The sequence below is a fragment of the Mus musculus genome, chromosome 1 (assembly GCF_000001635.26).
Source record: "Mus musculus strain C57BL/6J chromosome 1, GRCm38.p6 C57BL/6J".
NCBI classification, from domain to species: domain Eukaryota; kingdom Metazoa; phylum Chordata; class Mammalia; order Rodentia; family Muridae; genus Mus; species Mus musculus.
The window spans coordinates 97,948,591-97,973,577 of record NC_000067.6 but is presented as its reverse complement, the minus strand read 5'-3'; the positions used below and the strand labels follow the sequence as shown (position 1 = coordinate 97,973,577).

At 39.9% G+C, this 24,987-nt stretch overlaps 1 protein-coding gene and 1 pseudogene across 20 annotated transcripts in view; both read left to right on the top strand.

Moving 5' to 3' along the window:
- The window catches only part of Pam (peptidylglycine alpha-amidating monooxygenase), a 274,763-nt gene that overhangs the window by 122,276 nt on the left and 127,500 nt on the right, over nucleotides 1-24,987 (top strand). The gene's annotated exons all lie outside the window — the stretch shown is intronic.
- On the top strand, nucleotides 24,076-24,921 carry Gm3531 (predicted pseudogene 3531; annotated as a pseudogene).

Here is a 24,987-nt window from a genome sequence, read left to right as displayed (position 1 = left end):
CCATTGCTTATGTTAGCCTAGTTCATTCACGCTGGGTTGAGGTTGGTCTTGCTTGCAACTGCGACTTGCGATTGGATGGGGGGATTCAGGTGCTCTGAAACAGTTTTGACCTGGTTAGAATGTTTCAGTACATTCCCTCAGCACCCTTGACCTGCTTCCCCGCTGACCTACAGATGATGCACCTTGTAAGCATTCATGAAACATGACAGGCTGCCCATGACGGCCAGATAGAAAACCTCTCTCCTCCTCACCGTGGCACTCTTGATAAGGTGGTCGAAGAGGTGTGAGACTGTAGGTATGTTTGTGTGTGTGTGTGTGTGTGTGTGTGTGTGTGTGTGTGGAAGAAAGCAACCACTTTTGCCTCACAATGTGGCTAAACCTAGAGCTCACACAGACAAGGGTCAGCAGAAAGGAGATGGAAGAGGAAGATAGAATGAAGAATGTTAGGATGAAGAAAGTAAAGGGAGAGGGAGAGTGGGGGCTGAGTGAGACAGGTACAAGCCTTAAAAGGGAAATGAAATGATGGAGAATAGGAATAAATGGGGGAAATATAGAATACCTGGAATATGAAGAAGAGCACACTTTTTTTTTAATTAGGTATTTTCCTCATTTACATTTTCAATGCTATCTCAAAGGTAAGAGCACACTTTTTACATCAAGGAAGGGCAAGAAGAAAGGGAAATGTGAAGCTGGTAAGTACGTTGAGATTTCCTATTGGCTGTGGCTCAACAAGTGAAACAGAATTCATGCAAAGTCACAATGGAGAAGCAAGACGGTGGTGTCAATAGCCCAGAGAGGTCCAAGAAATACATCATTCAGTCTAGACGTTAGGAAGTACTGCTTCTGTTTTGGAAATAATGTGTGGGGCAGAGATAAGACTGACAGAACTCTCTTGCTTGAGAAATAAGACTGTAGGCTAGGATAGGAAGGTAAGCAGATTATAATAGAGGAGGAGGAGACATTAGGCATAATTCACATAGTAGGACATCCAACTGATTGCACAGATGGAGTATAATCCTAGATTATTATTTTGCTAAAACACACCCTGTTGCGTCAGGCCTCTGCATTGAGGTTCTTCCCAATATGAATGCCTGTTAAAAATTACTCCATTAAACCTGAACCAGTTTGTTTAGGAAAAGTAACAGGGACTCTATTACAATATCATTTTTAATTTTTATTTTATTTATAATAGTATGTGTATGAGAGAGGGAAAAGATGAGAGGGAGGAGGAAAATAAGAAAAGAGAGGAGAGGAGAGAAGGAGGAGAGGAAGAGACAGAAGGTGAGGTGAGGAAAGGAGAGGAGAGGAGAGGAGAGGAGAGGAGAGGAGAGGAGAGGAGAGGAGAGGAGAGGAGAGGAGAGGGAGAGCAGAGGAGGGGTGAATGTGTGTGGAAGTCAAAGGTCAACTTTCAGGAATTGATGTTTCTTTCCACTGTAGAATCTGGCAGTAAAACTCATCGTCAAGGTTGTAAGGCAAGCACCTTTCACCCGCTGTGCCACCTCACCAACCTCCAGTATACGGTTTCATTTGTTTGTCTCAGCCTTTAATGTACCTCATATAATCAAAACAAAACTCTTCAAGTAGATTCCCAGGAATTACATGTCCAGTAATTGCTTTGTGTCTGCCTGGTACTGTATTCAGTCCTCAATAACGAATAGCAAAACCAAGAAACAAAAAAACAAACAGGCAAACAAACAAAACTAGAGGACAAACTAAGGAGAGTGGAGAGCCTGAAAAATATCTTCCCTGGGATAGAGCAGCAATGGTCAGTCCTGAAAACAAAGGAACATTACACGGGGTAAGCGGATTGAATTTATATACTTAGGAACACACACACACACACACTCATACACTAAAATTAATGTACATTTTTAAGAGAAGGCTATAGAATTGTAATTTTCCTTTTTTAAAAATTGAATCTTTTGCCACAGTGATTGATCGGCAAACATCTGTGCAGTAGAAGACGAACTTGTGACTGTCAATTTTCTCAGTCAGATTCGGGTTCTTTACGATGTTCTGTTCCTCTTAAGCATTTTTTCAGAGAGAGAACATATTTTTGAGTGTTTGAGTGTTTACTGTAGACTACTATTATTGTATACTTTATAACCGTTGTCTCATTAAATAACATAAAAATCCTACTCAAGGTCCTATTTTTTGCATAAGAAGTTGAATCCAAGAGAGATTAAAATAACCTGACCACAGCCAAATGTCCAGTAAATAGAACCCAACTTCAGATTCATATTAACTTGAATCTGAAACGAATGTTTATTTTATAATTCTGTTCTACAAATCTGTTAACGGTTGATGTAAGGAGAAATTTAGCTATTATCAATGGTACAACTTACAAAAAGACAAAGTAGCCATGTACCTCATACACCGAGGTCTAACGGCCAATCATATACAATGACTAATTCACAGTAACAGAGAATGTTGCTGTTTATTTTATGTAAGTATGCATATTTAATTATACATACTTATAAAAATATGTATAATTATTTTTGTTAAACAAAATACAGATTGCTGAGTCCATCCAAAATCACCAAATATGCTCTTCTTAAACACTTCCATGCAAGAAGAAAGGCTGTTGGTCTGAATTCCTTCAGTCACTTCTCATCCCCTAATTGTTAAAAGACACATTAAGAAGCAAGTTTACCCTATTTTATCCCAAATTTTCCACCAATCCTATCTAAATATAAAGCATAGTTCAGCAAACTATTTCTTAACATGTCAGATAGTAAATGCTGTCCCTTATGTGGTATACAGCCTCTTGACCATTGTACTTAGGAAGCAGCTATAGAGAACATGGAAAGGAAGGCTTGGCTGTATTCCGATATGGAGTTCTATCTGTGAAAACAGCCAGTCAGCTCATGGACTGCAATTTCTCTGTCTCTGATCAAAACAACTGCATCTGTCATTTAGGCTAATAAATTGATTTAACCTCTGGTGTCTCATGAACCTTGTCTGACTTACAGAACAGGAAGAATACAAATATCAGTGCAGGGTTCGCAGTGCCTTAATCTGTTTTTCTTCGTATTCAGTATTTTTATATTTAAATGATCCTGTGTGCCTGAGTTCTTTTATGTGGAACATTGCATTTCCTGCTTCAACCATCTCAGTAAGTAGTGATCCCTGCTATATAATTTTTCCAGGTAAAACACACTAGCATCTTTATCACCATGACATTCTCGCTCGTGGCTCATAAGCAGTATGCCAGTACATTCTGTTGGTGTCGTCAGCAAACACAGCAGCATCCAGACCTCCTCACCACGGCCATCTCTCCCATCCCTATGGAGAATCATGTGTTCTTTCTGCACTATTATGATAACATTTCTAACTGGCCTCTTTTGTACCTATACATCCCTAGAGTATGCTCCACACAACAGCCATGAGGATCTTATTAAAGCAGAAGTCAGGCCATGTCACCCTTCTCAACACTTCAAATGTTGCCAACACCACTGAGACTTAAACCAAGTCCTTTAAAGTGACCTCCACAACCCTTCATCTTTCCTGATACCTTTCCCATTCTTGTCTCTTACCTCTCATGCTTCCGTGATAAGTCATGTCAGAGGTAAACAAAACTGACTGCCATAAAGCTGGGCTGCACACTTGGAACTGTGATAACTGTTGCAGCAGGATATAAAATCCTGTGTGAACTGCACGCAACTGCAATTTCTGCTGAAGTGATTGAGCACTGTAAAGGGGGAGTTAGGTAGCAAAAGCATGAAGGAAACAACTGGGACTCGGGGACGTCAGGAAATCAAGAAGTTACAAGGGTTAGTCAGGACAGATGAGATTAGGCCAGAAGAGTCTGCTTGCTGGCAATGGCCGAAGTTGTTATTCTGTCCACTTCCAGGGTCTGGGAGCCAGAGGCTTTATTTTCTCAGGTGTGGCTAGCGTAGACAGCAAATTTGTTTCCCCAACCAGAATTTTCCTAAGCAAGCACTTTGAGGAGGTTCCCAGTTCATCTTAGCAATGCAGGGTCAAGCTGTGAAACAGTCAGCCTTTATTCAGGTCTTTGTAGATGAAGATTAAGCCTAGCCAAGAAGGCTTGAAAGAGCCTAGCTTGGACTGGGTCAAGGATGTTCTATTAGCTGTGGTAGGCACAGGACTAGCTGCAGCATCTTAGGTGAGATACTTCTGCTGTTTCCTTTGTATAATGGGACCAACAATTTCTGATAGGATTGAAGATAAATCCTTTAATATGGATAAAGCTCAGTGAATGTTATAGTAGGGAATATAGAGTCCTGTACTGTGAGCCTGCAGGATTGTTGAGATGAACAACGAGGACCATCTAAAGCATCAAGAGCATGGTTACAATGCCTCATTAGTCAGGAGCATCACAGGCAAAATTTTCTGGAATGCGTTGTAGAAGGTTAGAGTCTACATCTTTCTGACATTTTCCTGAGGACAATATCTATGGAGATGGACAGTAAAAGTTGAAAAATGCGGTAAGAAAAGATCATTGAAAACAAATATTTAGCATGTCTATAAATATCTAGAAATAAGATTATGAGCAAATGAATGATCAGAAGTGTACACTTCGTCATTTCATCTTTTTAAAAACTCTACTAATAATTAAAAGGTCAATGTATTTGGTAACAAAACAGTTATATACTTCAAGGACCAAAGCATCCTTTCAGATATATAAAATAAGTATTCATGGTAAAGTTGATTGAAACAGGATTGGGAGGTTGTACATGAGTGCTAGGGAGATGGAGTCATCAGTAGATAAGGCTTGTCAAAAACTCAACGTGAGGATCTGAGTCCAAATCACCAGTACCCACAGAAAAGGCTGGGGGTGTGGCTCAGTGGATGCAAGTGCATTCTGCATGAGTGTGAGGCTCTTAGTCTAGATCCTAACAAAGTATAAAAAGGCACATATGGCTGCCACTTGCTCAGAATCCAATGCTGTGGAGTACAGAGGCAGAGGATTGCCAGGGCTTGCTAGCTGCCACCCTAACTCCAGGGTCAATTAGAGAGCCTGCCTTAAAAGAATCGGAGTAATAGCGTAGAGCCTCTGACACGTGCGTGTCCCCTGCAAGTGTGTACTTACACACATACATCGGTATGAAGTGTGGCTCTGCCCTAATTAAGCCAGTTTAACACAAAACCCTGATACACACATGTGTGTTTAACTAGATGTCTTTCACATCTGTATGGTTATGCATGCTTAGCCAGACAACTTAGATGTAGGAAGAAGTACCCAAGGTTCTAAGCCTTTGAATGGTGGACCTGGATGGCAGCAGGTTTTTTTTTTTAATTATGTTTTATGATTAAAAACATCATCTATTATTTTAATACTAACTGTTTAATTGATTTAAAAAGTAACAAAATAAACAATCTCCCCAATGGAAACAGTGTTCTGATATAAACCTCTAATGTTTAGAAACCTCTACAGGGGCTTTTCCACACAATGCCTCTAATTGATAAATGTTTAATTCCTATTCCTCTGGTTTGCAGCGCTGCCATTAAGGGATGCTGGTTGATTAAGGGATTTAGGAAATTTGGTACATGTTTAGAAGCAAATAGCAGCAGATTTGTAGGGAGCGGGCATTTATCTATCATGGTCAGTCCAAAGATATTTATGGAAGGCATCCGTGCATTTGTTTCCACATTAGCAAGTGATCCTCCCTGCATGTATTAGGCACCAGGAAGATCTGTTGTTTCTCTTAGTTTCACGTAGACTGAATTAATATTTCACTAACCCTATTCAAGAAAAGCCTTTGGAACCGTTCTGTATGGATTCTTTGAAAAAAAAAGAAAAGTACAGAGTACGCTCTTTCAAGGCCAGGATAGCTCTTCACATGCAATACATTGTGCTTGGTTTAATAGGAGACAAATCGGATATGTACATTGCAGGGATAATTGCCCCCATCCAGCAAACCTCAGAGCACTGTTGGAGAGCAGTGTATATAACATTTCTACTGTACTGTGTCTCACTCCCACCTTCAGCTAATCTGGTATTAAAGGAAAACATTTACCATGGCAACATGGTTTTACAAAGGGCCGGTGATGCTTCTGAGAGATTAAAATATTTCCATAGATCTCTATGCACACACAAGTTAACACTTTGACAGCCTTATTTCATAATTTTATAGATAAATAAGAAGGTGTTACCTAATTAGATTTAGGTGTTACAGTTTGAAAACAGTACTATGAATAATAAACTCGTAACAGAAACTGACATCACATTAAGTAGGAACAGAAAAACCCCACTGAAGTATTTCAGCCACATTTATTTATGGGAATGAGTACCTCTTGCTTTGAGCCTCCATTTGCTTCCAACTAAATTATCATTTAGCTATGGAAATGCAAGTTCTGTTTACTTCAGTTTCCACAATTGATTATACCAGATATAATATTAAGTTTTGACACTGTAGATGTGTTAAATATTAATTTTATCTCCTTAATGTTTTTTTCATAAGTGCCATAGTGCTACTCAGAGGTAATTTCCTGTTGTACTTTCATTTTTTTGAGGCAGGGTATGAACGCAGCAGAGAAAAGAAAGAAGACAGATTGGTAGCCGAAGTAAATGTGGATATCAGCAAAGTGACTGTAGTGGGGTCAAACAAATTTAGAAGTTAACAAATGGTAGCTATATTGTTTTTCTGCTATTATAACCACTCCATGGTACCAAGTGGAGAAAATTGTGCCCAGGAGTCAGGAAATTAAGTTCATGCCCTAAATAGTCTAGAGCCGAAAGCAAAAATTTATCTTACTCAACATGAAATTTTTGTCTCTGCAAGAGGTAAATATCATTCTACCTTCTACCTATCATTTCGTTAATCAGCCCTGTAAGCTGGAGTTGGAAACCCACAGATATCAAGTGTACGGGACTTCTAGTCCTTCAATCAGCAGTGGTAGGAGTCAGAAGAAATACGTCAGGCATCTCATGCACTTACTGCCCACTGAACTAATTCTGGTTTCCACTTTGGTTGGTAGTGACCTTGAAAAAAACAAACAAAAAACCCCTCTGATAGCCCAGGACCACTGAAGTGAAAGGAAGGTCAAGTCTCCAAGTCTCCACTGTCTTAAGGTTTTGGAGTCTGCTGCCCTGTGAAAATCTCGAGTTTATTAGAAGATGGTGTCTTTCTTCTTGTCACTACCTTATTATGCGGTGTGTTCTCCCCAAGATCTCAAAGTGTCACCTGTCAAAAGAACTGAGAGATGCTTGAATCTAAGATAGTTTGCTTACTTTTACAAATTAACTCCTCTCTAGAATATATTTATTGTAGGTAAGAAACTTTTAAGATGAGGGATGTCTGCAAACCTGTTTCTGCCTGTTTCATTTACATTTATCATGAAGAGCATTGATTCAGTTGAGACGATGCTGTCTGCTCATGTCAGTCAGCTCAGGACATCATTGGGAAGGAGCTTTCCCTGCAAGGCAAACTGAGACCTCGTGAGTCTCAGCATGCGTGTCATGAGTCTGAATTCACAGAGTCAATTCAGGCTTAAACACCAGCTCTTACAGCTCAGAGCCTCACAGTAGGCATGAGCTCTACCACTGAGCTATGCCCACAACCCTATAGTTTCAAAAGCCACTTATGCCAGAGCATGGGAATATATGCAAAGTTATTCTTTCAAATCTTTTCTTAGTAAATATCAGTCTTCCAGGCTATTGCTTAGCCCCTTTCTCTCTTTCAATATCTTGTCATTATTGTTCCCTACATTCCTTTCTCAAGATGTAGATGTCACTCATAGTCATTCACTTAACATATTAGGTATTATAATGAATATAATAATCTTGCTACCTAGGCATTATTTATAATACTACCTTTGTGGGAGAAGCAAAAAGAAGTCTACCTGTATATCACTCTGGGCCATCTGCCAGATGATACCGTATCTCTTCACTGAGATACGTGCACTCTGACTTTCTTGAGATGCACTGTATAGATTTCCCATGTATAGTCTAATCATAAAAATGATAATCAAATGAAACAGTATGTGTGACAATTAGCTAAATCTAGGGGTCTGCTGAAACAACATGCTTTCCACGGTAAATGCATGCAGTTTTGTCCACCAATTCAAAGCATTTCCTTAAGACAATAGGCAAACACTGAACATGTGATGTATGAATGTGTGAATTTCCACTATCACCACCTTACTAAAGTCCTGACCCAGACTGATGGCAATGCCTTGTGGTCTTGTTCATTGCTGTATCTATTGAGCCTGAAATAGTGCTTGCTGTCGCTAAAGATCCATTAAGTAAAATTTAAATAAAGGAAAAGGAATTCTTTCCACGTCATGAATACCATGCACCTCACACACATGCCAGTGTTTATTATGTGGATTATGAGTTATAAGCCCACTCCCATTCCCTTCAAGTATAAGTGGCATTCTTAAGTTCAGTGCTTTTATTTCAACTGCTTCTTAATTTTGCACTTTTGCGTGATTTTTCCTGACTTTTATTGGCTTATTTAGCATATACCTAAAGTTCGTGAACCTTAAGTGTGCAATTTGGTAAGCATTTGGAAGTGTGTGCCTCTGAGTAATTGATATCATGAAGAACATTCCTATGGCCTGAGAGCTCTCTGTGCCTCTGTGTACTCTTTCTGTCCCTTACTCACCTGCCCACTGGTCTTTCTGTTCCTGTGGTTGGCCTTTCCCAGATTTATATTACACAATTACCCAGTAGAGTCTTTCACCTGACTTTCGAGATCCATCTCTAACAAATAATCTGGGTCACCTCTACCTTGTTTTGATTTGGAGGAGCGATTGTAGAGGAAGCTGTTCGAACTGCAGTTGACTCCAGAGTCTGTGCTTTTAATCATGATGTTATTATGGTTTCAAATCAAAATATTTGTCTTAATACTCTCTGATGTAGCTTTCCTAGTCAAAACTTTTTCTCCAAATGTGTTTGCCACCATGGCATAAATGGCATATAATCTGCCATATTGCCCATTTGTTACTCTTTTAGATCATGCCCTGCCAGTTCATCACCAAATCCCCATTTTCTACATATTTAGTGCATTTGTTATTCTCTTTTTTAAGAAACTATTCCTTCTTTTATGTGTATGAGTGTCTACATGCATGTATGTGCACATGCATGTATATCTAGTGTCCATATAGGCCTGAAGAAGGTTCAAGATATTAGAGCTAAAATTGCAGAGAGTTATGAAATGCCCTCAGCACAGTGTTCTTAGCTCTTGAGCCATTTCTCTGTGCCACCATTTTTCCCTTATAAGGACTTGTCTTAGAACATCTGAACACCCTTGGTACCTCTTTGTGTTCCTTGCATCCTCTGCTGTTGAGATCATCTTCCATTGATTTATAAATCTGAGTCCCTTGTCCTGTGAACCCATCCGAGTCTCTCAAACTCATCTGTGGACCATAATGTATGCTTCTCTTAGAGACCACTGTCACGTGTGGGGGTCAATTCTTCATCTTTTAAACTTCTCACACGTAAAACAACGGGTCTCCGAAAGAAAGCAGCAATGGTATATTATTCCTCTTAGTGCACACTCTGTCGGGGCATGCTCAGACTGAACAAACTACTCTCTCCATCTGTATTTAAAAAGAAGCTTGTTCCTTCTTGCCAGTCCTTGAGAAGACTCTGCTTACATATTGCTTTGTATATGTAGGAAGCTGGCTCAAGGCCCAGTCACAATTGTCTGAGTCAATAGGACTACATCTCAGTGCCTTGGAAAGCACTTGATCCTCACTACACATCACTAGCATTACTAGGTACTTGTTAAGGAAGCTCAGGTACTGAGCTGAGGAAGCAGGTGACTCAGTCTGTGAAGTGCTTGCCCTGTGAACGTGAGGAACTGAGTTTTATCTCTAACACCCATGTTGAACAGCCAGTCACCACAGTCCATGCCTGTAATCCCAACACTGGGAAGGCAGAGGCAAAGGAAATTAGACTGCTCCTCCAGTCTAGCTGGATTGATGAGCTCCTGGCTCAGTGACAGACCCTGTCTCAAGCAATGAAGAAAGTGACCAAGCAAGACAGCTACTCACTTTGATTTCTCACTTCTACATGTTTGCATACACACCAAAAGAATGGTTATTTGTGGGCTGTGTTCTTTGGTGAAGGCACAAAGTATATTAGCAAATCTAGATTGATTACACAACTAAATTTCAAAGGTGATTATGGTTGAGTGTGCATCCTGTCTCTTTGGTTGCCATGGTTGGAACCACATCAAGCTGTTTAGGGCCTTAAACACTAAATTTAGGCCTTCCTTTGAAACCTTACGAAAGCTGTCCCTTTCCTGCTATTTAATTTCCTGTACTTCCTGTATTCATTCTCAAGACTCTTGGCCATGCTCTATTCTTACTGAGCTTTTGCTTGCCAGACCACCACCGCCAACACCACAAACACAACACCACCATCTGACTTAAAAAAGAAAACAACTATTCTTTTGTTTGTTTGTTTGTTTTTTCTTTTTTTTTCTTTTTTTTTTTTTTGGTTTTTTCGAAACAGGGTTTCTCTGTGTAGCCCTGGCTGTCCTGGAACTCACTTTGTAGACCAGGCTGGCCTTGAACTCAGAAATCTACTTGCCTCTGTCTCCCAAGTGCTGGGATTAAAGGCATATGCCACTATGTCCGGCTCAACAACTGTTGTTTTGAGACATGGTCTTATTGCTGCCCAAGCTAGTTTCCAGTTCCTGGGCTCAAGAGACAGACCTAGCCTCAGCCTCCAAAGTCAGAGACTCCAGGCATATACTATCTCTGGCTCCTTCCCTCCTGATTAACTTAGTTTATCTGTCTAATTCTGGTCTTCCAGATATCAGCCTAGGTATCAGTTTCTCAGAGAGAAAGCCCTTCAACTCCCCTCCACGTCCTCTTCTTAAAAGAGTTATCTCTTCTCAGGACTCTCTATTTCTTCAGGGGACTAGCATTCAAAACTGAAGGAAAACCTCATTGTTAAGTGCCATTGTTTCTCCAGTAGATCTACCTACAACACTAGGCCAGGAAAACGCATCTTCTTTTGTTCACTGTGGTATTGCTTTAGTACAGTGTGTGTCGATATGAGACTCTATGTATGTCCCTGGAACAGACAGGCATATAGAGCATATGTTTTAAAAAAGGGATGAGTCTCCACTGCCACCTCATTGCTAAAGTCTTTATTCAGATTGATGGTAATAACTTCTGGTCTGTCTCTTTTCTCACTGGGCCTTCCCTGTGTCTCTTTGTTTCACCCAAGTTGTCTTCTTACAGAAACGTGTTCATGACTCATGGCGCATATGCCTGCCTCCCTCAGTCCCCACAACCAACATGACATCCCATACATCTAAATTCAAATTTAGATCATATTAAAATTCTCTCACCGAAACGAGGAGACACCTTCTACTGAAATCTGAGTCCTCCCGCCTCCCACGCCCTTTTATGTAGCTCTCTTCAGTCTTTGCAGCTTGTACTCTCAGACTTTCCAGACCTGGAACATCGGTGCCAATTAGTAGCTATCAGTGTCTCTGTATCACATGGTTTTGTTCCAATTAATTATTCAGCTCCGAGAGTCTTTCTCTTGTGCTCTTTATCTAAAATTTCCCCTCTAGGATTCCAATTCGGCCTCTTTTCAGAGACTACAGAAGCCGAAAGAAACCCAGATGGCTTCCTTTTGTTTGCAAGGTTTAGATTTTATAATTCTTTAAAAGCAAACACAGAGCAGAGATACAAACTCAGGGATGTATTTCATCTGCTGGATATTGTCCATTGGCATATCCAGATGGACTTTCCTGTCCTACTGTAAGGTTCCAAGGAGCAACCTTTGTGGACATGTCCTTGAGGATCTGCCTTGTTCCCCAGCTTCCTTATTGACTTTAAGAGTCCAATGACCAATGCCGTTTCTAGTTTGGGCAGTTTTTCCTCTTTTTACGTCATAGGACTGGATAGGCATAGCTTGCTGCTTTATTAACCTCTGGGATGTTCTGACATTCTTTAGCTATTTCCTCTAGCCTAGCCCACATCTTTGCTCCTGACTCCTTGGTTACATTCTCTTCAGTTACGCCATTGATTTGAACCTTCCCATTCCTAAGAGAAATGTGGTTAAGTTGTTTAAAGATTAAGGGTAACATGTGACTGCTCTCATCCAAAAATGGTTGCGCTAAGAGTTCTGCTTACCATGTCTGGAAAATGTGTGAGCCCAGCGTGCATTGCAAGTGCAGGAGTCTGCTCACAAAGTGAGGGCGGTGAATGAAGCCTTTTCTATTCTTCCATTAGTCCCTCACACTCTGTAATCTGTGAGGTGACAAGGCCTCTGTCTAGGAGTGACATGAAATTTAGGTATTATTATTATTAGCAAATTTCCAAGCTGTAGGGAAAAGAGGATATCTACTGAAGTGAAATGAAATATTTATGTTTATGATGTCAGATGGGCTGATGACATGTATAAGCATATCAGGAATATGGGAATTTGCAGGATATACGGGTACTTTATTTATCATTGGCTATGTGATGAATGCATCATAGTTTACAGGACAATATCTGTACAGTTGTTACTTCTGAATTATTAATACTGTCTTTGAAGTTGGGAAATTACAGTGAGATAAATTGGATTTGATACCTCTTTAGAAAAAAAAAGCAAAATAAAACACTTAAAGGAAAAAAGTATCCAATGCCCAGCAACTATTTTTGGATCAGTAAGCCCTTTATAAAAGGCAGTTAGTCATGTTCATAACAAAATCGGCAAGCTAATTCGGCCAAGAGTTCCATTGCCAGGTGGTCCATGAGCACACAGAATTATCCAAGGCTTCATCCCTGAGAGCACAGCCCAGTCCCTGGAAACAGAGTGGCAGAAAGAGCTTTTATGTAACTGCCTGTTGCTAAAATAGAGATGTTTATTACATGCAGAGGAAAATCAAAGAGCGATCCAAAGAATGTTTTTATATTTGATTTTATAGTTCCTGTTAAAAGTTCAAGGAAAAGGATGCAAATTGGTTAGTGTTTCTTTTATGGATGGAAGTCTCAGAACAATGAAAATGTTACTCACGGACAGTAAGAACAAACCGAATGGCTTTGCCCTTGATCACTATAGTTAAATGTATGACACCATCTTTAAATGTGAATACTCTATTCATGTTGGTCCACTTCTTTAGAAACAAAAAGCCCCATTCTTTAGAAGGCCAAGTGCCTTACATTAATTTGGAACCGAATGACTCTCCGTCTCTTATATTGCTGCTAAAGATCACTGGGCTTACCGACCCTGGCATGGGCATTTTGTTCATTCTTTCCTTGTTTGTCTTGCTTCACTCATAAAGAGCTGCAACTGGAAAAGCCTAGATGAAATATATTGCGTTAACCTTGCTGTTTCCCTTGACCCAACGGAAAGGATTTCCAAAAATTCTCAACATTCTAAGCCAAGGGACTAAAATGAGCTCAGATGTCTGAAGATTAAAATTAGAGTTAGGAGGATTTCTTTTGATTTCACAAATGTGCTGAGCTGACCTTTCGATTGTCCATAAAAGACTCCTCCTTTGGGCTGGCCTGTTTACCATGCTTCTGTTCCAGTATTTGCCTTCCTTGGCTCAACTCAATCTGGATTTGACAAACACACTTGTATTCTGTGCACTTTCCTTATGATGATTGGTCTAGTGTTGGGCGTGGAGGTTTGAATGAAGTTCTCCTGGAGCTGAAGTGGGATTGTTTTATTCTTGAAAGGGGCCTTGTGGAAGAGGCTGCCCCTGTGCTGGTCTTGGGCATTGTGTTTTGTGTATGTGCTTCTGGGGGTCACTGGTTCACTGTACCTGTCATGTTAGGAAGAGATATTCCCAGAGACAAAGGTCCAAAGACAAATCTGCAAACTGAAGCTACCTAATTCCTAGTGGCACTCGGGTTGAAAGAATGTTCCTGGATCTGTCCCGAATTCATTCATTTTACTGAAGATGGATTCTTAGCCTTCTTGCATATAGGTGACACGCCATATACACTCGCTGAGCTAGTACAGTTTTTTGATACTCTTCCAAAGTTTGTGTGATGACAGGTTCAAGAAACAAACACTTCTTAACCATAACCAGGCACTGCCATTTTGTGCTTAGTGAGTGTGTGCCAATTTTAAGTGCCACGAACATGAAATAAAAGTTGAAGTGGGAATTTCCACGTGGAAAATTCTGCTAATAATTGCTATGTATTGGCACACATATTTAAGCTTAGGAGAGAACCTATCAAGAAGTAGAATATCATGCAGACTCCAGTAGTCACTGTGTAATAACTAAAGGCAGTGCAAGTTGTATATACTACTAGATAAATTTTCATGCACACATATATGTACCAGTTACAATCCATGCCCTATTAAAATATACAAACAGAATTAAGTCCTTTAATTTCACTATATAGCCCACCCATGGTGGCCTTGAACTTGCAATGCCTCAGTTTCCCAAGTGGTGGGGTTTCACTCCTGCAACATCACACCCAGCTTTAATTCAGCGCTTCGAGTGCTGGGTCTCATAACAAGGGAGAATTTCTTTAAGATGAATAATCAAAGTGTCATTTCCGTGTCTTCTGGTTCAAATAGTTGGTACAACTATTTATTGAGCCGTTCTCTCTCTTTGGCCTTTTATTTGTCAGTATGGTGTCTGGGTATTTGGAAAGAATGGCCTTGGGCAAGAATGTCTCAAATAAATAAAATGAATGGCTGTCATCCCTCTGTTGATGTCAACTCTGGAAGCTGGAATTGTGGAATTGCTCTGTTCAAGGAAATTCCTTTTACGTGACTGCCATGTTTTCTCCCTGTTCCCATGCTTGAAGGCATAATGACATGCCTTCGAGAGGGCCAAATATGATTTATTTGAGAGAGGAAACATAGCAGTCTAATGTTTTAAAAATATTAGTCCCCTTACAAATATGTTTTGTCTCTAGAATTGAAGCCTTCCTTGTGCAGACCTGTCAGATTTGTCTAAATACTCTGAAGTCTATTGGATGGGCATTTTAAGTTATCCATTTTAATTTTGTAATTTGTGTTTTTAACTTACCCTTTCATTTGAAAGAGTGTCCACTTTTAGAGGACATCACTTCATTAGTTCTGATGCATAGCAGTGTATTTAAATCAGTGTGTATTAAAAGAATCCAGGGTTTAGATTCTAAGATGTGTGGAACCCATTAGTCTATGAACATGAATGGTTTTCTGTGTGGAACAAAGCTACTGTCCATTGATGGTTATTCCTCCATGACAGTATTTTCTGCTAAATATATTCTACTTAAGTAGTGTCAGTATTATTTCATTTTTTCTTACATTTTTGCTTAAGTAATATCAGTATTATTTCAATTTTTCTTATATTTTTTGAATATTTGAAAAAAATTAAATAACCTATTGACCCATGTTTTTCCTTCAGCTTTCTAAATATGTCTGGTTTTTGTTGCTACTATTGCTATATTTATTGGTTTTCTGGTTTTCTTTTTATGGGTGTTCTTTTATCCCTGTTTCCTGTGTCACCTTTGGCCATGTGGCCTTCAGTGAGGAAGCTAGCAGGAAATGCTTTTGGTGAGTGCCATAGACCAATGCTGCAGGCCTTGCTTTGCTTGGAGACAGTGCCCATAAACAGGGCTGGAAAGGTTGGGGAAAGTCATGAGCACAGTGAGTGTAGCTGGGCTGAGCTTTACCTGGCCTTGAGAAGGGCTTGCATCATATGAACAGAGTCAACAGTCATAGGCCCTAGATGAGGGTCCATAAAGAAGAATATGCTTCTTAAAATACATGAAGGATAGTAACAAAAAATTGAGGAATGGGAATATTGTGTGTTTGCCATGCCTGTGAGGGTAACATGGATCTAGCTTGGTGACCTTGTTCAGTCCTGTCTGATTCTGAGGTATTCTCCTCTGTTGGCTGTCTGGCAAAAGCATCGCTTTGTTTTCCACCCTTCTACCCAATTGTTCCTTGGCCACCACATATTGCTGTCAGCTCTTCTGGGGTTTGCTCTTTTGCTTTTTGATCTTCCCTTGCCTTTACTCCCACGAAGCAAAATCCTAGTTGATACCCACTATTCAACTGCTGCCCACCTTTGATGTTATACAGTTTCTTGAGGTGCAAGTTTTCCTCTGAGTTCCAGGTGACCTAACTGCCCTTGAAACTTATGTGTTGATTTTTCAAAAGTACCTTAGATATTTTAAGATTTTGTCTTCTTGTGCTTTATGTCTCAAACAGCAATGCAAGTGGTGCAAACCATGGATCTAGGACAGTGATTCTCAACCTTCCTAATGCTGCCATGCTTGAATACAGTTCCTCATGTTGACCTCATGTGACCACCCCCCACCAACCACAAAATTATTTTTGTTGTTACTTCATAACTGTAATTTTGCTACTGTTATTAATTGTAATGTAAATATTTTTGGAGATAAAGGTTTGCCAAAGGTGTCATGACCCACTAGTTGAGAACCACTGACTTAGACTGTTGTAGTTTCATTTCTGTGGTTGTGATAACGCACTCTAAGCAAAATAAAAACAAAAAACAAAAAACAAACAACAACAACAACAAAAAAAACCCACAAACAACTTAAGTGGGGAAGGTTATTTGGCCTATAGTTTCAAGTCACAGTCCATCACTGAGGGAAGCCAGGGTCAGAATTTCAATAGGAACCTGAAGCAAAAATTGTAGAAAACACTGCTGGATGGGTCCCTTGTAGCTTCATGCTTTGCTAGCATTGAGGATAGCTCAGGACATCTACACAGGAAATGGGGATGATCACGGGTGCCAGGCCTTACTGTGTCAATGTTTTTACAATCAAGACCGCATCCCACAGACATGCCTGGAAGACAGGGTGATCTGGTCAGTTCATCCGTGGGAATCCTCTCTCAGCTGTAAAACTGACAGCAGAGGTTAACTAGGACACAGGCCATCCTTGTCTGTGTTTCTCATTTCTACTCAAGCACACACCCAAGTTATCTCTTACTTTTAACCATCTCCAAAACACATCCTCTTCTTGCCTGTTTGATCGTCATCTCCTAGATTCAAGCTGTTACCATCATGTCTCTGAACACCTAAAGATCTCTTTACAAGATTCATCTAATCCTTCCACCCACATCAATTTCTATGAGAGATTTCAGTGATTTACTGCTACTGTGCAGGGAAACAAAATAACTCAAGCCCATGGCAGTAACGACAAGGCCTATGGAAGCCACATCTGCTTTTCCAGTTCAACTAAAAACATTCTGCTCTGCCTTACGCTCTGGCATCTACTTCTGCAGTTACGCCAAATTCTCTCCAGTTATTCAGCCTTTGGTAAAATATTTTCCGATGCTAAACCATTGGCAACTCTGCTACACTGGACAATTTCCTCAGAAGTACTCTCTCTTGTGGCTCATGTACATTTCCTATATGGCACGTAAAACAAAAATGTAGTATCTGCGTGTGTGATTATCATCTGTCGCACGGTAGTCTGTAAACTATGCAGGGCAGATGAGCCTTATACGTTCCTGTATCTGCTTCTTGGGATTGGCTCAGCTGTTCAAATTTGTCATTTAATTAAGTAATTATTTTGCTAAAAAGATAAATTTCCCTGTGGTGGGAATGGAGACTTAACAATAAACAAGCATTAAAGACGTGACTGTGACAAGATAGATATATTACAACAGGACCAGATCATTCATAAATCATTTGAAGATGAAGATGTAATACTGTTTAGAATGCAGATGACTGGGCAGAGATCTTCCAGGTAGACTGAACAAGTACATTTGACTTCCAGGTTTGGTGTGTGTGTGTGTGTGTGTGTGTGTGTGTGTGTGTGTGTGTGTGCATTTGTGCCCCTATATGAGAATTCATGCATACATGATAGAAAAAAGGATGTAACTAGCGAATACTAAGTTCAGAACTGTAACTGTCTATACATTTCAGAGAAACTTAATGACAAGAAGCCACTAGTGTCAGGTGGCGAAAGTGTCAGGTGTACAAGCCAGCAGAGTCTCTGTCACATAAAAAACACCCATCCAGAGATCCTATTTCAATTTTTATATGAAACCTTATTGTACCAAAAATAGTTAATTATACCCTGATCCAATGAAAAGTATGAACCTGTGGAAAGGTTCTGAGTAGCGTTTTCCTTCACTAAAATACCTTTTCCCACCATCGGCTCATTCAAGTTTGTGATTCCCTTGCTCTTGCCAGGAAAGTCACTTCCATTGAGCTACTTGGCACTGAGAAACTCTTAGCATCAGCCACAGTGTGATTATAGTCCAAAAATAAAGATGGGATTCCAGAATGGAGCAACATGAGGATAAAATCTACTGAAACTTGATCCTGTAGAAAACCCTAATAAGGGGCATCTATGGTACAAATTTCAGCTCTGCCTTTCTTAAACTGTGAGTGTATTGACACCAACGAAGATTAAATTTTGAGAGTTCAACAAGTAATTTTAGAGCTCCCACTGCTTGCCCGGCATTCTACATGCTGATGTTTGATGATCATTGGTATTTGGTGTATATGTGGGTGTGTAGAGGCTTTAGCCAGTCACTCTCCCTGGTTTAGGAAGCAGAGCCTCTCACTAAAAGTAAGGTTTGCCAGTATGACTGAATGACTACCTCGCATGCTCCAGAGATCCTACTATTCAGCCCTACTACTGGGGTTATAGACATATGCCACCACACATGTATATTCGTAGGTGCTGAAGATCTAAACTTGGATCTTCATATTTATACAGCAAGCATTTTAACAAATAAGCTATCCAGTATATTCCAGTCAGTATATTCAAGTCACTTTAAGAAACAGCAACTTTATTCGGTTACCTATTGGAGTTATATATGTTGGTCAAAGTTCTCTAGAGATACTGAACTGATAGCAATCACTCAAATTCACATTGGTATAGATGCTATAGATTGAGATAGAGTGAGGATATAATGGCTTCTTGGGTCCCATCATTATCAAGACTAAGAAAGCTTATTGCAAGATGGAAGCCCTGTATGGCTCAGTCCAGACCAAATGTTCTAGAATCTGAGAGCAACTTCTATATATCCTACAGTCTAGAGGCCAGGGAGTCTGGGATTCTGACAGCCAAGTGTGAGACATTACATCCCAGCTCTGAGCAGGAGAGAAACAGACATTAATTTATCCTTTCTTTTGTTCTTTCTGGATCCCTGATTGACTTATGCTCTACCACGTTGTATATATCTAGATCACTCAAAATAATGGAGATGACCCCTACAACCACATATACAAATAGGCTTTTCCATCTCTCCCAATATTCCTTAATTCATTTAAGTGTAAAATAAATCAGCCCAGACAAATTAAAAATATTGAAAACTTATCACAACAATTTTCTTTCTGTAATAATATTTTTTTTGTTCAGAGCTCCCTGATCTCCTTTAGTTCTTTTCCTTTATTGCACTAACAGAAACCTCAGCCATCTTGGGGTTCTCGGGGTCTCTGTATAGAATAAGTTATTTACATGAGAGTAAGTGTGAGCTTTGTGGACCCTTCATGATTTTGGGTGGCTTTTGTGTGTTTGACCAGGAGTTGGTAAGTGGACTATGACCTACTTTCTGAGTTACTACTTACTCTGAGGCACAGAGAATGTTTGTTATGAGTTGATTATACTTTTGCTGGGCATTATTTTCATTGTTTGTTTTATGGTCTACATCATGATAATTCAGTACGTACACACACACATACACACATGCACACACACCATTAAGCAATTTATACACCACCTTCCTTCACTGTCTCATTATTTTGACAGTTGTGGTTATTTAACGGCAGTTAACTATAGTAAGTTACCAGAAACTATGCTATATGTAACAGAATATTTTTTTCTGGAAACTGGCCTATTGCAAAGCCAGAAAATTGAGCCATATTATCTATCTGGAAACCCATTTTGGTCACTGCATTCTCGAGTCTTCTCAATAAATTCAGCCAGGGGAATTCTTTCTGCCTGCACAATAAAATGATATTATCCAATCAGGATCAAATCACAGCATTCAACACTAGAATGTGAATGGTACCTTTGGTTTCCCAAAACAAAAATTACTGGTTTTATGTCAACAGCTTCTACATGTAATAGTATACAGCTGGTTTTGTTTGTCCCATAATAATTTAAATAAGCAGTTGGCTTTATTAGCCTCCCTCTCCACAGAAACTATTGTATCTCAGTTCTTTGAAAAGACAAAATAAAAACAAAGACTATTATTTGTTATTTTAAGATGGCCACTATCTTTATAAGTCCCCATGGTTAAAAATACTTAGTAATCAAATCTGACAGGAGATCCTAAGCAGCAAGGTACCCACTCTGTATTTCTAGCATACCATTTTCTTTTTCAGAAAAAAAAAATACTTTTTAAATATAGTTCCCAATTGCCTCAGTAAAGAGGCATCAACATCGTCATATCTCTCTTGACTCTGAGATGGCTGATATACCAACAGATAGTACTGGAAATTGTGGCTGTGTAGGGTCCTCTTATTTCTCCCTTTTGTACATCTGAGCCTTATGCTAGCAGTTGGAATCTGCAGGACTTTGCAGAAAGTCCCCTGGCACTAAGCTCTGGTACAGTGTTCTTTCCATGGTGTGAACACAAGCAATCACGATGACGACGATGTGGGGAAGGTTGTGAGTGGTGGGACTGGATTGTAGAGGCCTCCTCCCCAGGACTGTGTGCTTACAGTGAACAGTGAGGTCCTCTGTTGCTGTCTTCCGCTGGTCTTAGGGAGAAGCATTGAACTGAGTTATAAATATGTGTTGAAATGACTTAACTTTTCAGAAACACAGTTGTGAGCACTGAATAGCTGTGGGTCTGCACCAGCTCACTGCTTTCTATCATCGAGCCGCTATGAAATATTTACAGGTGCTATTAGGAATTCAGGGGACTTGGAGCAAGCTTCTTCTTAAGCTTTTTTGGTTTTTGTTTTTTGGTTTTTTTTTTTGTTTGTTTGTTTGTTTTGTTTTGTTTTTTGTTTTTTGAGACAGGGTTTCTCTGTATAGCCCTGGCTGTCCTGGAACTCACTTTGTACACCAGGCTGTCCTCGAACTCAGAAATCCACCTGCTTCTGCCGAGTGCTGGGATTAAAGGCGTGTGCCACCACACCCGGCTCTTAAGTTTTTAGATGTCTTTGATTTCCTTATGGCTTCCATTAATCAGATAAGTGATTGAAGTTGTGTTTTAAGACTGATAATATTTCTTCAGTATTGGACACATCTGAAAATAACACTTAATTGCTCTTTCTGCTGTTCATGTTGGTTGCATTTTGAATCAAAGTCTCACTATATAACCTTTGCTGGTCTGGGACTTGCTATGTAGACCAGGCTGGCCTTGACCTCAGTGATCCGCATGTCTCAATGTCTTCACAGCTGGGATGAAAGGCATGCACTACCTCACCCGGATTCCTTTTCCACATTGTAAAGAAGAATGCTTTAGAAAACTGGATATGAGTTTTATTCTATCAGCCCAGATGATCTTTTTTTTTCTTTCTGCAAAGAAGTTGCTCTGGTTCCTTAGGTTCACCTCCATCAGAAAATGTGGTACATTTACACAATGGAGTACTACTCAGCTATTAAAAAAATGAATTTATGAAATTCCTAGGCAAATGGATGGACCTGGAGGGTATCATCCTGAGTGAGGTAACCCAATCACAAAGGAACTCGCACAATATGTACTCACTGATAAGTGGATATTAGCCCAGAAACTTAGGATACCCAAGATATAAGATACAACTTGCCAAACGCATGAAACTCTAGAAGAATGAAGACCAAAGTGTGGACACTTTACCCTTTCTTAGAAATGGGAACAAAACACCCATGGAAGGAGTTACAGAGACAAAATTTGGAGCTGTGACGAAAGGATGGACCATCTAGTGATTGCCATATGCAGGGATCCATCCCATAATCAGCTTCCAAATGCTGACACCATTGCATACACTAGCAAGATTTTGCTGAAAGGACCCAGATATAGCTGTCTCTTGTGAGACTATGCCGGGGCCTAGCAAACACAGAAGTGGATGATCACAGTCAGCTATTGGATGGGTCACATGGCCCCCAATGGAGGAGCTAGAGAAAGTACCCAAGGAGCTAAAGGGATCTGCAACCCTATAGGTGGAACAACATTATGAACTAACCAGTACCCCGGAGCTCTTGTCTCTAGCTGCATATGTATCAAAAGATGGCCTAGTCGGCCATCACTGGAAAGAGAGGCCCATTGGACTTGCAAACTGTATATGCCCCAGTACAGGGTAAGGCCAGGGCCAAAAAGGGGGAGTGGGAGGGTAGGGGATTGGGGGGGTGGGTATGGGGAACCTTTGGGATAGCATTGAAAATGTAAACGAGGAAAATACCTAATTAAAAAAAAAAAAAGAAAAGAATTCTGTCACTAACCTAGCCGATGGTTGTTACCATGGTAAACAGTGAAACTGGAAACTTCTCAAATTAAAAAATAGGCTCAATAAATATTCTCTCTTTTAAGAGTCCATTACTTACTCTTCTTTTTAACCTTTGTGTATTCGTGTACATGTGTCTATTTGCTTGTGTGTAAGTATGTGTGTATCAGGATGAACTTATGAAATCCAGGGACAGCATTTGGTAGTCACCTCTCTCCTTCCACTAAGTGGGTCCTGGGGATTGAACTCAGGTTGTCTGGATTGACAATGAGCCCCTTCCAATATTGTTGAACAGCAAAGGTTGTAGTGCCAAGATATTTTAAAATCACTAGTGTTCCTCATTTAAGAAGCATAATTGGTTTTGTTGGCCATATCAGTGATGTAATGATTTGATCATTTATTTATATATTGTGAGAAATGATCTTTTTATGCTAATCATTCTGGCTATCCCAGAAATCACTGAGACTGAGTCTCAGAATGGCCTCATACTTTTGACAATCCTCCTGTCTCCACCTTCGTGAGTGCCGGGATTGTACCTGTGGGCCACCACACCTCTCTGTACTCGCTCTCTTTATTTAACAATGTTCAGCCCTCTTTTGTGACATCACTGCCTTCAGCAGGTGTGCAGTTTCATAAAAGGTTGCTTGGTTACTCATTCTTTACAGTTAGTAACTACAGACATGTAGTTATAGTGCTAACATTTAGATGAACTAGTTATTACAATGTGGGACTTCAGCTTAAGGTACATATGTTATTGGTTACCTATTGCAAAATTAATGTGTTTTAATTTAAAAATTTATAATCACCAACATGATGTAAGAGCTTGACAAATACCATTCTCCAACCAGTTATCCAATAAATTGCAACTCAGAGGGGAAAACCAAAAACACTATTCAGTTATGTATGAAGAAATTTAATTTTAAATATAGAACTTAGTCTTTATAAAAAGCAGGGTCATGAGATGTTTAAGGGAGAGTCACAATCATAAATTTAAGTAGATTAAAATTTAGTACCACAAAAATAACAAGAACTATACCTCACTCTCTGTGATGGTCTTACAGGCATAAAAAAAAAGAAGGTTTTAAAACCTATTTTGACACTAACTACCTGGGTAGCCTTAAGTGGATCAACTCAGTAATCTTTCTGTTAAAAAAAATAAAGAGCTGTACTGTTTCTTAAGTCTACTTATAGTGCACATATGAGAGTGAAATGAAGTAGCGTTGTAAAGAATGTGTGTACTCACATTCTGCTGACCTCAAGACCACCAAAAATGTCCACGAATCATCCTTTATCATTTAGCTCTCCAATTGCACCCTGAAAGCGGTGCGTACTTCACATCATAGATTTTGGACTCTTACCTTAATGCTAAGTGCCATGCCGTAGTAGCACATATTCCACAACAAACTGACCTGTTCCTTTTACAGACCTCTCCCCCTGCCCACTTACTTGAACTATGTGCTTTTCAAATCTTCCAGCTAAAGGTGAACTATTGATTTGCTATGCTGTGCTTACATGTGCTCTATTTTAGGGAAAAGACATATAGTCTTTTCTCCATGCAGAAATTATTCTTTATCTCAAAAATGGGGCATAAGTAAGAACATGTGTAGGACTATGATGTTTCATGTCAAAACCGACACTGGATCTGTTATAGAAGTTCTCCCCCAAAATAACTGAGTAAGATACTTGCCTCCTGCCCACTTCATTTTTCTCTTCCTTTCTCTCCTTCTCTCCTCCATACTTTTATTTCCTTTCCTGTCTTTACATTCTTTGCATCCTGGGAAATAAACAGTGGAAATAACATTTCAATTGTTAAAGAAATTATAATCTTAAGAATGTAAATTCATGGCTAGCTGCCATCTTGCGTCCCCGCGTGTGTGCGCCTTCTCTCAGCTGGTCTGCCCGAGACCCCCTGAGCGTGAACCTTAGTTCCCCGCGCGGCGCCATTTCCACTCCGACAAGATGAAAGAAACGATCATGAACCAGGAGAAACTCGCCAAACTGCAGGCACAAGTGCGCATTGGTGGGAAAGGAACTGCTCGTAGGAAGAAGAAGGTGGTTCACAGAACGGCCACAGCAGACGATAAGAAACTGCAGTTCTCCTTAAAGAAGTTAGGGGTGAACAACATCTCTGGTATTGAAGAGGTGAACATGTTTACAAACCAAGGAACAGTGATCCATTTTAACAACCCTAAAGTTCAGGCATCCCTGGCAGCAAACACCTTCACCATTACGGGCCACGCTGAGACAAAGCAGCTGACAGAAATGCTTCCCAGCATCCTCAACCAGCTCGGTGCAGACAGCCTGACTAGTTTAAGGAGACTGGCTGAAGCTCTGCCCAAACAATCTGTGGATGGAAAAGCACCCCTTGCTACTGGAGAGGATGATGATGATGAAGTTCCAGATCTTGTGGAGAATTTTGATGAGGCTTCTAAGAATGAGGCAAACTGAATTGAAGCAACTTCTGAAGAAGGTGATACTTGCAGAAATTACAGGAGCTGCTATTTTATATCATGACTGCTTTTTAAAATTTTTTTGTTTATTATGGATCTGATAAAATCTAGATCTCTAATATTTTTAAGCCCAAGCCCCCGGACACTGCAGCTCTTTTCAGTTTTCGCTATACCTAATTCATTCTTTGCGGCAAATAAAGCTGAAGAAGCCTGGGAATAAAGTTTGGAAAGGGTTAATAAAAAAAAAAAAAAAAAGAATGTAAATTCATGAGACAAAGATGTTCCCGTTTTTCTGATTTTTAAGTTGA